The sequence below is a fragment of the Mauremys reevesii genome, linkage group 8, assembly GCF_016161935.1.
Source record: "Mauremys reevesii isolate NIE-2019 linkage group 8, ASM1616193v1, whole genome shotgun sequence".
Taxonomy (NCBI): domain Eukaryota; kingdom Metazoa; phylum Chordata; order Testudines; family Geoemydidae; genus Mauremys; species Mauremys reevesii.
The window spans coordinates 15,679,512-15,694,259 of NC_052630.1; the positions used below are offsets into that span (position 1 = coordinate 15,679,512).

General features: G+C 44.6%; 1 protein-coding gene across 8 annotated transcripts in view; it reads right to left on the reverse strand.

Moving 5' to 3' along the window:
• The window catches only part of FGF1 (fibroblast growth factor 1), a 61,117-nt gene that overhangs the window by 22,213 nt on the left and 24,156 nt on the right, over window positions 1–14,748 (reverse strand). For 2 of the 8 annotated variants that reach the window (XM_039484872.1, XM_039484870.1), the window contains exon 1: window positions 9,136–9,323. The exons of 5 other annotated variants lie outside the window; for them this stretch is intronic. The gene's annotated coding sequence lies outside the window, so the exon portion shown is untranslated. Of the gene's footprint in view, window positions 1–7,145; window positions 7,312–9,135; window positions 9,324–14,748 lie in introns of those variants that run through there. One more of the 8 variants, XM_039484868.1, reaches the window with a different exon arrangement.

Below are 14,748 nucleotides of genomic sequence, written 5' to 3' on the forward strand. Positions count from 1 at the left end.
ATAATAAAACACCGTGAATTCATCTATCCCCACACTCTTGAGAATTCGTATTTTTTGCGAGATTGGAATTAAGAGTATGATCAGCCCTCTTGGTCACCGACAATGCCCAGCAACTTTTGAGTCAACGATAATTAAAAATGGGAAAGCGGTAAAGCCTTCCTATATAGAAACCAAAAAGCTGCTCTCCTTATTCTTTTAAAATCAGATTTCATAGGCAGTGAGACAATTCTCTCCCCCCAGTGCTTATATTTTCTTTGAATAATTGTTTTTCCTCTCATGTTTGTATGGGAAATATAAACCTGAACACAGGCAGGTTATCTCTCTGCCTCTCCTTTGACGTGTTTGCAATAACCCACATTACTAACAAAATTACTCAGTGTCTAAGGTAGCAGGAAGATGGGACCTTTAGTAAACAAACTAAATCTGTGTTTATTTAATTTAGCTTTTGTTTAGTTTGCTGCTACCTTGGTTTTGCTTGTCCTTTGAAAACTCTACAAAGCTGCCTGAAATGGTGACATCTGGTGGCAATTCTTATCATTGTCAGCTATTTCCTTCCTTGTCCAGAAGCATTAGTCAAGCTCTAATTATTCTTATTATTATTCACTAGATCCTTGCCTCAGAGTAAGTCCCTTCCTGCTGCTCAAAGGGGATTGACCTATGGGAATTCCCCCATGGTGTGGAGGTGTTCCTGGGACGTGAGGGAGAAAAGCCAAATCAGGCTGCGTTCAAGGGTGCGTCTACACACTGAGTGGCAGCCCACAGCAGCAAGTCTCCGGGCCCCTGTCGTTGGACTCGGGCTCACACTACGTTGCTAAAAATAGCTGTGTAGATATTGTGGCTTGGGCTGGAAGTTGGGCTCTGGAGCCCATCTCCCTCCCTGTGCTTCAGAGCGTGAGCTGCAGCCCAAGCCACAGAGTCTACAGAGCCATTTTTAGCACCATGGCACATCGCTCGGTGTGTAGGTGGGCCAGCAGAATGGTTATCATAGAATCTCAGGGTTGGAAGGGACCTCAGGAGGTCATCTAGTCCAACCCCCTGCTCAAAGTAGGGCCAATCCCCAACTAAATCCCCAAATAGCCCCTCATAACCCTGGCTTTAGCAGGCCAATGCTCAAACCACTGAGCTATCCCTCCACTGCTCCAACTAGCGTTTACTCAAGTCATCTTAACTTGTGCCAGGGGCTAGTTCTGCCCCCATCTTGCTCCAGGATTGGGTGAAGCAGGAAGGTTTGAGCCTTCTTTGGAATAATTGAGGATTGAGCTCTTTATTATTACTTAAATATTTATCTTACTGTAGCATCCAGAGGTGCCAACCCAGGTTGGGGCTCCATTTTGCTGGGTGCTGTGGATAAACAGAGAGAGTCCCTGCTGCCAAAAGCTTAGGCCCACATTTTTTACAGGTGGTTAGGTGTCGCCCCATCCAGCACCGCAACACCTAAGGGTACATCTACACTACCCGCTGGATCGGTGGGTAGCGATTGATCTACCAGGGATCAATTTATCACGTGTAGTGTAGACATGATAAATCGATCCCCGATTGCTCTCCCATCGACTGCTGAACTCCAGCTTGGTGAGAGGCGGAAGCAAAGTCGACGGGGAGCCACGGGGCGCCGTGAGGATGCGAAGTAAGTAATTTTAATTTGATATAAGATACGTCGACTTCAGCTACGCTATTTTTGTAGCTGAAGTTGCGTATCTTAGATCGATTTCCTCCCCCCCCCCCACCAGTGTAGGCCAGGCCTAAGTCTCACTGAAAGTCAATGAGTTAGTTGGGCCTGGTCTACATTAGAAACTTACATCTGTATAGCTATGTCTCTTAGGCTTTGTCTACCTTATGCACCTTTTAGCGACACTGCTCTGCTGCTACAGCCGTGCTGCTGAAAGGCACACAGTGTAGCTGCTGTTTATCGTCAAGAGAGAGCTGTCCCACCGACAAAAAACTTCCACCTCCAACGAGCAGCAGCAGCTTTGTCATCAGGAGAGTGCTCTGCCGACAAAGCACTGTTCGCACTGGTGCTTTTTGTCGGTAAAACTTTTGTTGTTTGGGGTGTGTGTGTGTGTGTGTTTTTTAACACCCCTGAACGACAAAAGTTTTGCCAAAGACGTTCCAGTATAGACAAAGCCTTAGGGATGTGGATTTTTTTCACACCCTGAGATGTAGCTATACTGACCTAATTCCCAGTATAGACAGCGCTAGGTTGATAGAAGAATTCTTCCATTGACCTAGCTACCGCCTCTTGAGGAAGTGGATTACAGTACCTATGCCAGCAGGAACACTGTAGTGTTTTAAGTGAAGTCATACTCTTGTTCCATTCAGCATTGGAATGCCTAACCCTTAAATACCTTTTGAAAATCTGGTCCTTCCAGTCTGAAATTATGGTCAGACTTTATATTAAGGTTTTATTTATTAAAGGGTTAATAAATGATTAATAGATGTTATGAGCATATTATAGAAATGAGCAGCATGAGTTAGAGATTGTTACAAGCACATCAGCAGAAGGCATTACAGATTGTTTACAACCATGGTTTATAGTAATCTATTGACCTGTTGCAATCTAACAATCTATAACAGGGGTCGGCAACCTTTCAGAAGTGCTGTGCCGAGTCTTCATTTATTCACTCTAATTTAAGGTTTCACGTGCCAGTAATACATTTTAACGTTTTTAGAAGGTCTCTTTCTATAAATCTATAATATATAACTAAACTATTGTTGTATGTAAAGTAAATAAGGTTTTTAAAATGTTTAAGAAGCTTCATTTAAAATTAAACTAAAATGCAGAGCCCCCCAGACCGGTGGCCAGGACCCAGGCAGTGTGAGTGCCACTGAAAATCAGCTCGGGTGCCGCCTTCGGCACCCGTGCCATAGGTTGCTTACCCCTGATCTATAACAATTGATTAACCATTTAATAAAACATGTATCAATCATTTATTAACCCTTTTTATCTTAATAAAAAGTGCGACTGAAATGATGTTAATTTTTGCAAGTAATCTCTGAGGTTACTCCTTCCCCCCCAAAATTCTGTAAATTGAACATCATAATTCTAATGCAACCGTATTAGATTTAGGTGAAACGGGAAGGACTGTAATTGTGACACTGAATTCATTTCTTGATTTCATGTAATTAGTAGCAAGTATCTTCTCCATGAAGAGCACCTGGTGACAGAGGCCCAGATGTGTCAAAATAAACACAGATAAAGAGCAAGACCAAGGGATGCTAACCCACGGTGGCCAAATACTGTTGGGGTCGAGCAGCCCAAAGTACATTTCTTGGCAAGCCCCCACCGAGCGCATTTACAAATGCCCATAATCATGAAGGCCAAGTGGCTCAGCAGAGGAGGTGGGACCCTACCAGACATTAGGAACAGGAGAGTCAACATAGCGGGAAACCCAGAATAGTTCTGAGGGCTAAGGCAACATCCTCCATAGTTGTGAGGCAAATAGAAAGGAGCACAAACACTGCCAACTTAAGTGCAAGAGTGTAATAAGAAAAGCCAAAGAGGAGTTTGAAGAACGGCTAGCCAAAAACTCCAAAGGTAATAACAAAATGTTTTTTAAGTACATCAGAAGCAGGAAGCCTGCTAAACAACCAGTGGGGCCCCTTGACAATCGAAATACAAAAGGAGCACTTAAAGATGATAAAGTAATTGCGGAGAAACTAAATGGATTCTTTGCTTCAGTCTTCACGGCTGAGGATGTTAGGGAGATTCCCAAACCTGAGCCGGCTTTTGTAGGTGACAAATCTGAGGAACTGTCACAGATTGAAGTGTCACTGGAGGAGGTTTTGGAATTAATTGATTAAACTCAACAATAACAAGTCACCGGGACCAGATGGCATTCACCCAAGAGTTCTGAAAGAACTCAAATGTGAAGTTGCGGAACTATTAACTAAGGTTTGTAACCTGTCCTTTAAATCGGCTTCGGTACCCAATGACTGGAAGTTAGCTAATGTAACACCAATATTTAAAAAGGGCTCTAGAGATGATCCCGGCAATTACAGACCGGCAAGTCTAACGTCAGTACCGGGCAAATTAGTCGAAACAATAGTTAAAAATAAAATTGTCAGACACATAGAAAAACACAAACTGTTGAGCAATAGTTAACATGGTTTCTGTAAAGGGAAATCGTGTCTTACTAATCTATTAGAGTTCTTTGAAGGGGTAAACAAACATGTGAACAAGGGGGATCCGGTGGACATAGTGTACTTAGATTTCCAGAAAGCCTTTGACAAGGTCCCTCACCAAAGGCTCTTACGTAAATTAAGCTGTCATGGGATAAAAGGGAAGGTCCTTTCATGGATTGAGAACTGGTTAAAAGACAGGGAACAAAGGGTAGGAATAAATGGTAAATTCTCAGAATGGAGAGGGGTAACTAGTGGTGTTCCCCAAGGGTCAGTCCCAGGACCAATCCTATTCAATTTATTCATAAATGATCTGGAGAAAGGGGTAAACAGTGAGGTGGCAAAGTTTGCAGATGATACTAAACTGCTCAAGATAGTTAAGACCAAAGCAGATTGTGAAGAACTTCAAAAAGATCTCACAAAACTAAGTGATTGGGCAACAAAATGGCAAATGAAATGTAATGTGGATAAATGTAAAGTAATGCACATTGGAAAAAATAACCCCAACTATACATACAATATGATGGGGGCTAATTTAGCTACAACGAGTCAGGAAAAAGATCTTGGAGTCATCGTGGATAGTTCTCTGAAGATGTCCATGCAGTGTGCAGAGGCGGTCAAAAAAGCAAACAGGATGTTAGGAATCATTAAAAAGGGGATAGAGAATAAGACTGAGAATATATTATTGCCCTTATATAAATCCATGGTACGCCCACATCTCGAATACTGTGTACAGATGTGGTCTCCTCACCTCAAAAAAGATATTCTAGCACTAGAAAAGGTTCACAAAAAGGGCAACTAAAATGATTAGGGGTTTGGAGAGGGTCCCATACGAGGAAAGATTAAAGAGGCTAGGACTCTTCAGCTTGGAAAAGAGGAGACTAAGGGGGGATATGATAGAGGTATATAAAATCATGAGTGATGTTGAGAAAGTGGATAAGGAAAAGTTATTTACTTATTCCCATAGTACAAGAACTAATGGTCACCAAATGAAATTAATAGGCAGCAGGTTTAAAACAAATAAAAGGAAGTTCTTCTTCACGCAGCGCACAGTCAACTTGTGGAACTCCTTACCTGAGGAGGTTGTGAAGGCTAGGACTATAACAGTGTTTAAAAGGGAACTGGATAAATTCATGGTGGCTAAGTCCATAAATGGCTATTAGCCAGGATGGGTAAGAATGGTGTCCCTAGCCTCTGTTCATCAGAGGATGGAGATGGATGGCAGGAGAGAGATCACTTGATCATTGCCTGTTAGGTTCACTCCCTCTGGGGCACCTGGCATTGGCCACTGTCGGTAGACAGATACTGGGCTAGATGGACCTTTGGTCTGACACGGTACGGCCGTTCTTATGTTCTTATGTTCTTATGTTATGTTCTTATGTTCATATGCACTTGCGTTGCTGGAAAACATGTTCTAGGCTAGAGAGCCCCCACGAATGTTCCCATTCATTCCTTAACCGCTCCTAGTGCTACCTGTAGGCTGCAGTCACAAGCCTGGATTCTATAAGATGCTATCAGTGTACTGTGAAAATCTAAGACTTCTGCCTATACTGCAGCCTCTTCATGCTACCCCAACACCCCTTTTCCCTCTTTCCTGCACCCAGCACAGCAAAAGAGCAACTGTGAATCTGGCCCTGAGTGTGCAAGTGTGGAATTGCAGGGGTTAAGGTTAATCACCATTTCAGTGGAGAGACCCATGGCAATGATGTTGTATGAAGAGCTCCAGTAATCTAAAAACTGCATTTCAAAGGCACGTGTGTCTGCTTGGCGCCCTCTCTCTAACCTCCCTACAACATACACACACTCACCCCTTCACTGTGATTATTGACCTAAAGACAATTCCAGCTCCAGAACTTTACTCCACTCTGGAAGGATGAACGTTGCGCGGGGGGGCTTTTTCCATGTGGCCTGTTTGGGTTCTCTCTCTCTCTCACACACACACACACACACACACTAACTAACTAACTAACTAACTAACTAACTAACTAACTCTAGCTGCCTAAGCAAATCCCATTGTCTCATGTGAGGGCTTTAACTGCTGACTCCCAACGCAAACCAGATTTCTGGGGCCTATTGTGTGGAAAGAACACACTGGACACAGCAGAGCATAAGCTCTGCTTTGCCAGTCAAGAATGTAGTGGAAAATACATTGAACCTACAGCCTTAAAGGGGACACCTCTATGCCTTAGGGTGTGGTTTCATTATCCCTCACAGTCCTTCCAAGGAGCACTTGGTGGCTGCTTCCCTGCCCCCCTTTCTCCAAGAAGAAAGAAAAAAAAAGTTTTTTTAAAAACAATTAACAGTGTTTATTGAACAAAGAATTAGTCTGTCCTATTTGGCGAGATGCTGAATGCCCGGAGATGTGCCTAGTACCTTGCAGGGAATGTCCCTTTTGTAATAACTAAAGATTGGCCTGAACAATTGGATGGTCAGAAGTGTTGAGATCCAGGGTTCTGGCTTTGAGTCTATCTATTAATTGAGGTGTCTGACTACCATATGGACTTCAGAGAGAATGGGGACTGTCAGTTGCCAGCTAGGGAGGCAATGCCTTGGTTGTCCATGGAAATTGTCCATGGACAAACTGCCCGCAATCTTAAGGCAGTTGGCCTTGGTTAATGCTACTGTCACTGCTATTGTAATAGATAGAATTAGGATGACCAGATGTCCCGATTTTATAGAGACAGTCCCGATTTTTGGGTCTTTTTCTTATATAGGCTCCTATTACCCCCCACACACCCATCCTGATTTTTCACACTCGCTGTCTGGTCACCCTAGATAGAACTGAGTGCAAGTTGTGGATTCCTTCTCTTTGCAAACCACTATGAGGTTTACCCTTCCCTTTAGAAGAAAAGGAATACTGTATCATTCCATCACCGACCCATTATCCTGAGTCCCTAGCACTCACTGTGCATCAGGTTTCGCATTGTGAACTACATAAAACAGTAATCTTCACTGTCCTTTCCTTTGAAAGCAAGCTCCATGATCCCTCTCAATGCAGCCTGTAAGCAGAATGAAAGATATTTTCCTACCTGGTGGGAAGCGAGTCAGTAAAGCCAGAGGAGACCCTGACTGAGGAGCAGTCTTCTCAAGGGTAATATCTCCTAGCAAAGGAAGTACCTTTCCCAGTTCTGTTTCTGGCACCAGCTGTCTCCTCTGAACAGTTAGACAGGAGGGATTCCTTGTTAGTGTCTGAGGCTGTTTGGGAATCAAGGGGAAAGCACATCACGCATGAATGTCTTGCTTCAGGGCCTTGTCAGCATGTCTGATGAGGTGATACCATACAAATGCCAGCCAGACCTCTCCATGGACAACTGAGAAGAGCCCAATTGCTCTTTGTAGCAGTTATGACTGGAAATTACTAATGGCCAGTAGTTTGGGTTTACATTATCTTTAGGCTCCGGAAGAAAAATAACTTATGGTTTATTGAGCCGGGGGAAAACAGTGTTGGCTCGCTCTGCCTGTTTTCTGAGTAATCGTGTATCCAGCTTTCTGCCTGAAACCCACATCAATTGATGCTCTAGCCTCTTGGTTTAAAATGGAAAGTGTCATTACTCATTATGGACAACAGAAAACACCAAACGATAGGCAGGGACCTACCACAACAAAATGAATCTTCCCCCTTCTGACATACCCCCAACCCACAGCCCTTAAGAACCCAAACAGCATTAAAAGGCTTGAGGTACCATCATCAGTCATCTTGAAATAGAGATTTTTACTCATGTTGTTTATAATAAGCCCTTTAAAGCTTAGAACTAAAATCTCTTTATTCCCTACTAGCATGTGTTTTGGTATTGAGGGGTTGCTCATGAGTGCTGGGCTGTGTAAAGTGAGTGGTTTGTTACTGCCCTTGAACGGTGGGCCATATGTATCAGTTTGTTGTTGCGGAATAGCTAAGTGGGCTCTGGGCTCTGGACAGTGTTGGGTGTTGTAGGGTTGTTGCACACTTAGCTCTCTTGCACCCAGTTTCACCATCTGCAAAACAGAGATGGTTCTGATCTATCTTACAGGGCTTGGGAGGAAAAAATAATGTTCTAAAGCTAAAAAAAAAACCCCAACACTCTATTATGCCAGGGCCCACTCTTGCCTGACAAGCACAGTAAGTCATGCTGGTTGGGTATGCAGTGTGCATCCCTAATGCACGAGGCAGCTCGTTAAGGATACATAGTTCTGATATCCATACAGCAGGGGTGGCCAAGTGGACTGACCCTCCGAACCGCATACGATAATCTTCAGAAATTCAAGAGATGGGCGTGCCTACCAGGGCTCAGGGCGTCAGCCCCGCTCCTGCTGAAGTCCCAAAACACCCCCCTCCCGCAGGGCTGAAGCCCCTAGCCCCACCACCCTGCTACAGGGCAGAAGCCCCGAGCACCCCTGCCCCAGTCGGGTAAGTAGAGAATGGGTTGGGAGGGCTCTGCGAGCTTCACTTTTACAGTTAAAAGTGCAGCATGAGACTCACAAGCTGCAGTTTGGCCACCCCTGGTCTAGCGGAGAAAGCTTGCAACTGGTAATCCGAAGCCCTATGTGCCAATCCCAGAGCTGACACTGATTTAATGTGTGACCTCCTTAAAAGTCATTGTGCTGTGTGGAGTCATGGGATATTATTTCCCCAGACATGGGAAATGTGCCTCAATGTCAGCACTATGCGGAGCTGGAACTATGGTTATGGGCTCTAGAATGGCATTAATGAATTAATACAAGGAGAACTGTACAAGGACATAACCTTTATGAGGCAGCCTCTGACCTGGTGGTACTGCCTGCCTCAAACTATCCTCAGATGCAGAGCTCCATCTTTAACAGCAGGCAAGTAGATGATTTTTGTTGGTCCCTCATGGGGTCACTCTATTTGCAAAGCACTTTGGGATCCCAGAAGTGGTGGCTTTAGAGAGATGCAAAGGGCCATTCTTCTTCCTGACTCCCTCACCCCTAGCAGGTCTCCAGGCAGGAAGGTTAAATGGGACGAAACACTCACCATACTCTCAAATGTCACTGTTTCCCCCCTTCCACCCCCACTCCAATTACCTTGCAGGACGCAGGGCTAAATGTCAGACCACAAAAGCAATACAGCCCAGGTTTGGTTAGTGTCTCACTGCAGGTGTGGCTGCTCCCACGTATGTACTTGCACACCACTTAGCCACTTCCTCCTGCTTGGTCTTTCCAGAAACAGGCAAATAGGAACTCACAGCTCATCTCAAGGCCGGGAGGAGGCTTTGAACAGTTGTATTTTAAGGTTCCGTTTATAGACACCTTTCTCCGGGGAGTTTCTCTCCCTTTTCCTCTGTCTTGGTCCCTGTGTATTTGGGGATGAAGATATCAATGCTCAGTTGTCTGTGGTTGAATCTGATAGGTTCTGTCCAATACAGTGGGAGTAGAAGCTAAATGAAAGAATCCAGCCCAAAGATTTTGCTATTGCTCCTTCACAAAGGCCCTGATCTGGCATTCCTGGTGGACCCAAAACCCACCCTGAAATTTCACCCGGCTACGAACCCAAAATCTCCAAGCAAATCTCAGTCAAAATGGCCGAGTTTCACTTGGTTTCCCCCATCAAAACTCCATGAAACCACATCTCACTCCTGATGGCAATGCTGAACCATCGGCCAGTCCCAGGTTTGCACAAAAGGTTCTGGAGCCTCAGCAGACCTGACACGTTCCAAGTCTTGATTGCGTAGTGAACACACTGAACATGGGGAATTTTCATGTGGTGTTGGGTGTAACGGTGAATACTTCCCACAGCTGGAGTTCAGAAAAGCATCCAAACTTAGCGCAGGCTGCAAAATCTGGATCTGAGTTTGGATCCAGATTTTAAACAACTCCCCCGCCCCATAGTTCAGGAGTGTTGGAATGTAAATTTTTGTTTCTAATCCAAGATAATCCATATGTCCTAAATTTGTGGTTCACCATCACTAAATATATCGTCTCTCAACAATCAAGCTTCCTCAAGAGTAATATCAGGTGGAGTTGTTCCAGATAGGACTCCTTTGTTTCTGGGTTGGCTATAAGCTCAATATTGATTTACAACCCTGGGAATCCATAGGGCGTTAACTGTACTAGTGCTGAGAGGTTTGTATAAGGGACTGTGTACCTTGTCGTGTTAAATTCTAGGAAACATCGGCTGGCAGAATTCTGCCCCATATTCTCTTGCTCCGTATCTTATTTCTTTATTTAGTATCTAATAACTGCACAATAACTGCTGTTTTATTTTGTAGTTGCTTGAACCAACAGTCAGATAAAAACTCTGAAAAAATAATAATTTCCTCTTTGAGCTATGATTTGAGTGCTGAAGAAAATGCCATCCAGTGAGGGACTACAGAGTATAAGTACCTTCATAGGGCTAATATAGCAGTGGTCAGAGTTCCAGAGGTAACTGCACCTCTGGCTCTGTTGTGGCTTCTTTGAGGGCACCCCACTCAGGTCTGAAGCCTCTAGCTGTCCTCTATCTTAGGGCAGGAACCTGCCTTCCTCTCCCTCTAGACCGGCGATTTAGGCTGCAATTTGTCCTGCAATTCATTATCACCTTAGCAAGTCTGAGTTTAGTTCAACACCTGCTGTCCTGTCCTCTCCCAGGGCCAAGGCAAGAATAAACTAGTGACCTGCCAGCCTTCGGAATAGATAATACTGTGCTTTATGAACAGTGTTGCCAACCCTGAGATCAAAAACCATTTGACTGTCCCATAAAACCATGAGATTTTATTAAAAAGAAGACATGTCTTTTCGGTCTGTCTTCCGCCAGATGGGTGTGTGTGTACCCCCACTCTCCTTATTGAGTAAGGTGAATTGTGGTTCTGGCTGCAGGAGCTCTCACCCCTCTATCTACCTGTCTTCTGCCCAGCGAATTAATTCTGTCTCCCAACCTCTAAAACCTGGCAGTCCTGCCCCCCAGTTCTCACAGCAGTTCTGCCCTGCATCAGTTCTGCCTATCCTCTTGCCCCCACATCTTCCCAGTCCCCCTTCGCCCCCATCAGTTCTACTCCCCCCAAGCTTCCCGCCCACACACACACCCATCAGCTCTGTTCCTCCTGGTGTTCTTCACCCCCTTCTCCCACTTCTGGGTTGGGGGCGGGGAAGTTCTTGGATTGGGTGACCATGACTCCCTCCTGGATCAGGCTGGACACTTTATACAGGTTTTCAGTCCTTTGGTTTTACCTGCTTTGGAGAAGCCTTGCAGTCTATGCACGTCCCTCCAGGGAGGAAGAAGGGGTTACTCTTCTCTCTGCTTGTCTATTTGCCTGGGGATTTGCATTAGTTCCCTCCCCCTCCCCCAATGATTTTAATTCCTGCTTTTCACCACCAGCCCCCTGAGCCCATATGTATAACACTTACAAGCTGATAAAAATGGTCTTTAAATAGTCCATGATCCTATTGTTCAATTCTCAAGTTAACAATCCTTGGTCATTCATGCTTATGTGTCATCCTCCCTCCCCTCACAGGCACTGAAAATACTTGTCCTGCTTCCAGAAAGAAATTAACCTCTTTGTATTCAGCAGGTAACAATACAAGTGAAGAGGGGAAACAGTCACTTATTTATCATAAAAATAAATCAGAAGTTTTCTAGTTCTCCACACCTGGTACTAACAGGCTCTTTAGGCCAGTGGAGAAAGGCTTAAAAAGCACCAGTGGCTGGAAGCTAAAGCAAGACACATTCAAATTAGAAATTAGGCACAAATTTTTAACAGTGAGGGTGAGTGACCATTGGAACAAACTACTAAGGGAAGTGGTGGCTTCTCCGTCTCTTGATGTCTTCAAATCAAGACTGGCTGCCTTTCTGGCAGAGAGGCTTTAGCCAAACACAAATGCTCAAACACACTGGGCTCAATGCAGGGGCAACTGGGTGAAATTTAATAGCCTGTGATACACAGGAGTTCGGACTAGATGATTTTATGGTCTCTCCAAGCCTTAAACTCTATTAATTTGTTTTTGGCTCCATACAGAATTAAAATGTAAAGCGTTTTAAAAATCAAATGTCTTTTTTGTGGTTAATGCTAACTGATCGTTTCCTTTTTGCATTTCTCTCAGCCAGGGCAATGAAAATAGACTGGTAAATTTCACTTTTGTTGATGGGCAGTTTAAGGTTCTGCAGCCCAAGGCTGTAAAATTTGGGTTGTAAATGCTGTAGCAGGGATTTAAAGCCAAACAAGCGTAGTTTCCACTTGAATTTATTACTATTCATGGAGACATTTCTATCAATCTCAGGTTTCACAAGATGGAAATGGAAATTATCCTTTCAAAGGGTGGCACTCACCCCTCTGTAGAAGATTAGCACAAGCCCTAAGCACTACTTAAGCCCTCAAAATACTGCCTAAGGCCATGGCTACACTTGCAGATGTGCAGCGCTGAGAGTAACAGCTGTGTAGGGAAAGCGCTGGTGTGTGGCCACACTCACAGCTACCAGTGCTGAGTGTGGCCAAATTTGCAGCATTTGCAGCGCTGTTGGGAGTGGTGCATTATGGGCAGCTATCCCAGTGTTCAAGTGGCAGCAACGTGCTTTTCAAAAGAGGGGGGTGGGGTGGAGTGTGATAGGGAGCGGGGGAGAGAGAGAGAGTGGATTTTTGGAGCTGACACTGTGTGTCAGCTCCCTGCCTTGCAAAATTTGACCATTTCCTCGACCCCTCATTCACTCTTAACTGCAAGTAGCCTGCAGACCAGATAAGCAGCTGCTCCAACGGACTCCCTTTCTCCCCCCCGCCCCCGCAGTTTCTCTCCTCAAGCAAACACTAGCTGTAGACATTCATCCCCCTGCTTGCCTCATTCACAGCAAACAGGAGCTGTGTTTGTTTTTTAGATAAGCAGCTCCCGGAGCCCCGAGTTCACAACAAAACAAAGAGAGGCATCATAACAAAACAAAGAGAGTAATTTAGTTAAAAGCATTCTGGGATATCTCCTAATACCTTGGAGGCCAATAACAGCGCTGGTGTGTGGCCACACTTGACGAGCAGCGCTGCATCACCAGCGCTGCACTCGTTATACCCCAAGCAGACCAGGTGTACAGCCAGCGCTGCAGTCAGGGAGTTGCAGCGCTGGATGTGCCTTGCAGGTGTGGACAGTTACTAAGTTGCAGCACTGTAAAGCCTCCACCAGCGCTGCAACTCTCCAGTGTAGCCAAGCCCTAAGTGATATGTGGCCCTTGTGTTGGTCATTTAAACAGGCATGAAAGTCACCCAGTGTCTCTCTAGGTAAAAAATGGTTGAAATGTAAGTACTTTCTGCTATGCTGATAAAATCCAGCCAGTTATGCAGATTCCTGGCTGAATGCTAACTGGGAAGGCCTCCAGCTCTGGGGTATATATGCACTCAGATGTTGGTTTACCCTCCTCATCCCAGTTTAGAGAGGGACATAAACTGAACACCGGATTGGGACCCATCAAAGCTTGGTGAAAGTTTTGGGTCTGACTCTGTTCCATCTCTGCTCCAGACATGAATACGCCAAGGGGATCTGCAGCTATAAAGAGGTACATGCTGTGTCTAGCCTTCATGTGACAGCATTAGCGAAAAAGATCATATAAACCACAGGCTGCACGCAAGCAGACAGAATCATGCAGCTGCTCTTGCACTGACTCCAAGCAAAACAGTGCCCCATTTGAAACACTGGTGCTATTTTCATTTGTGTAGTCTCAATTTTCATACCAAAGCAGAAGAGGATGATATTTTTCAAAAGGCTGAATGACCCTTTCACAACCCTCTAACCAAAATAAAACAAAGCCCCACAAACAGCAAGTAGTAAATGAGCAGTATCCAGTTTTAATCACTTGATGAATTACAGTCCTAATACTCAAATATTTTTATACAGAGCCCTACCCCAAAAATGCTCGGGTGCTTTATATTTCAGGCCCACTGATTTAAAGAGAGAGAACGATTCAGCTTTCTTAATGTAAATGGAAAGCTGATTCCATAAGTATAAACACATAAAGCTCCAAAGTTATATTAAAGAGAAACCAGTACATACGCCCTGGACAATGAGTGAGATCGTAAGAGACAGAGCAAGTGAGAAAGGTGCTCTAGTTAGTGCTGTTGCTTATAACCTTGTAGGTGAGAAAAAGCCCAGGGAGGCAATGGGGCCTAGTGACCACAGCAAAGAACTGGATGTCACAATTGTAGCCTTTGCTGTGTGACCTTAGGCATGTGATGCGAATTAACAACGCTGTGCCTTAGAATAGGTTATAGAAAGGGGCATAAGAATGTCTGGCTTGACAGGGTTTTGAGAGACTTAGTTAAATGTTTATAACATAGGTTGTGTTCTTCAGGTAATGGCCTTATATTTATTTCAATTGATTTCCTATTTAAAAAAAAAATTTCTCATAGGCTCTCATTTATCTAGGCATAATATTAGAACCACACATTCATACAAATGTCAAGCCATGTTATTTAACTAAACCCAGTGGCTTCACCTCACAGTACAGTCACAATGAAAATAACTGCAACAGTGGAAAATCAGCCCCTAATCCCCACCCCACTTCCCAAGAGCAGGACAAAAGAGAGAAGTTTTGCAAGGTGGTCTGGAGGTCAGCCAGTTCAGGCCATTCATGTCCAACTCACCCGGGGCAAATTCTAAAATTCAAGGCCACTCCTGGAGGATGCCCTGCCAGTCACCTCCCATTAAAGTCAGAGGACTCCAGCACCTCCACCAATCTCACCTGTGGCA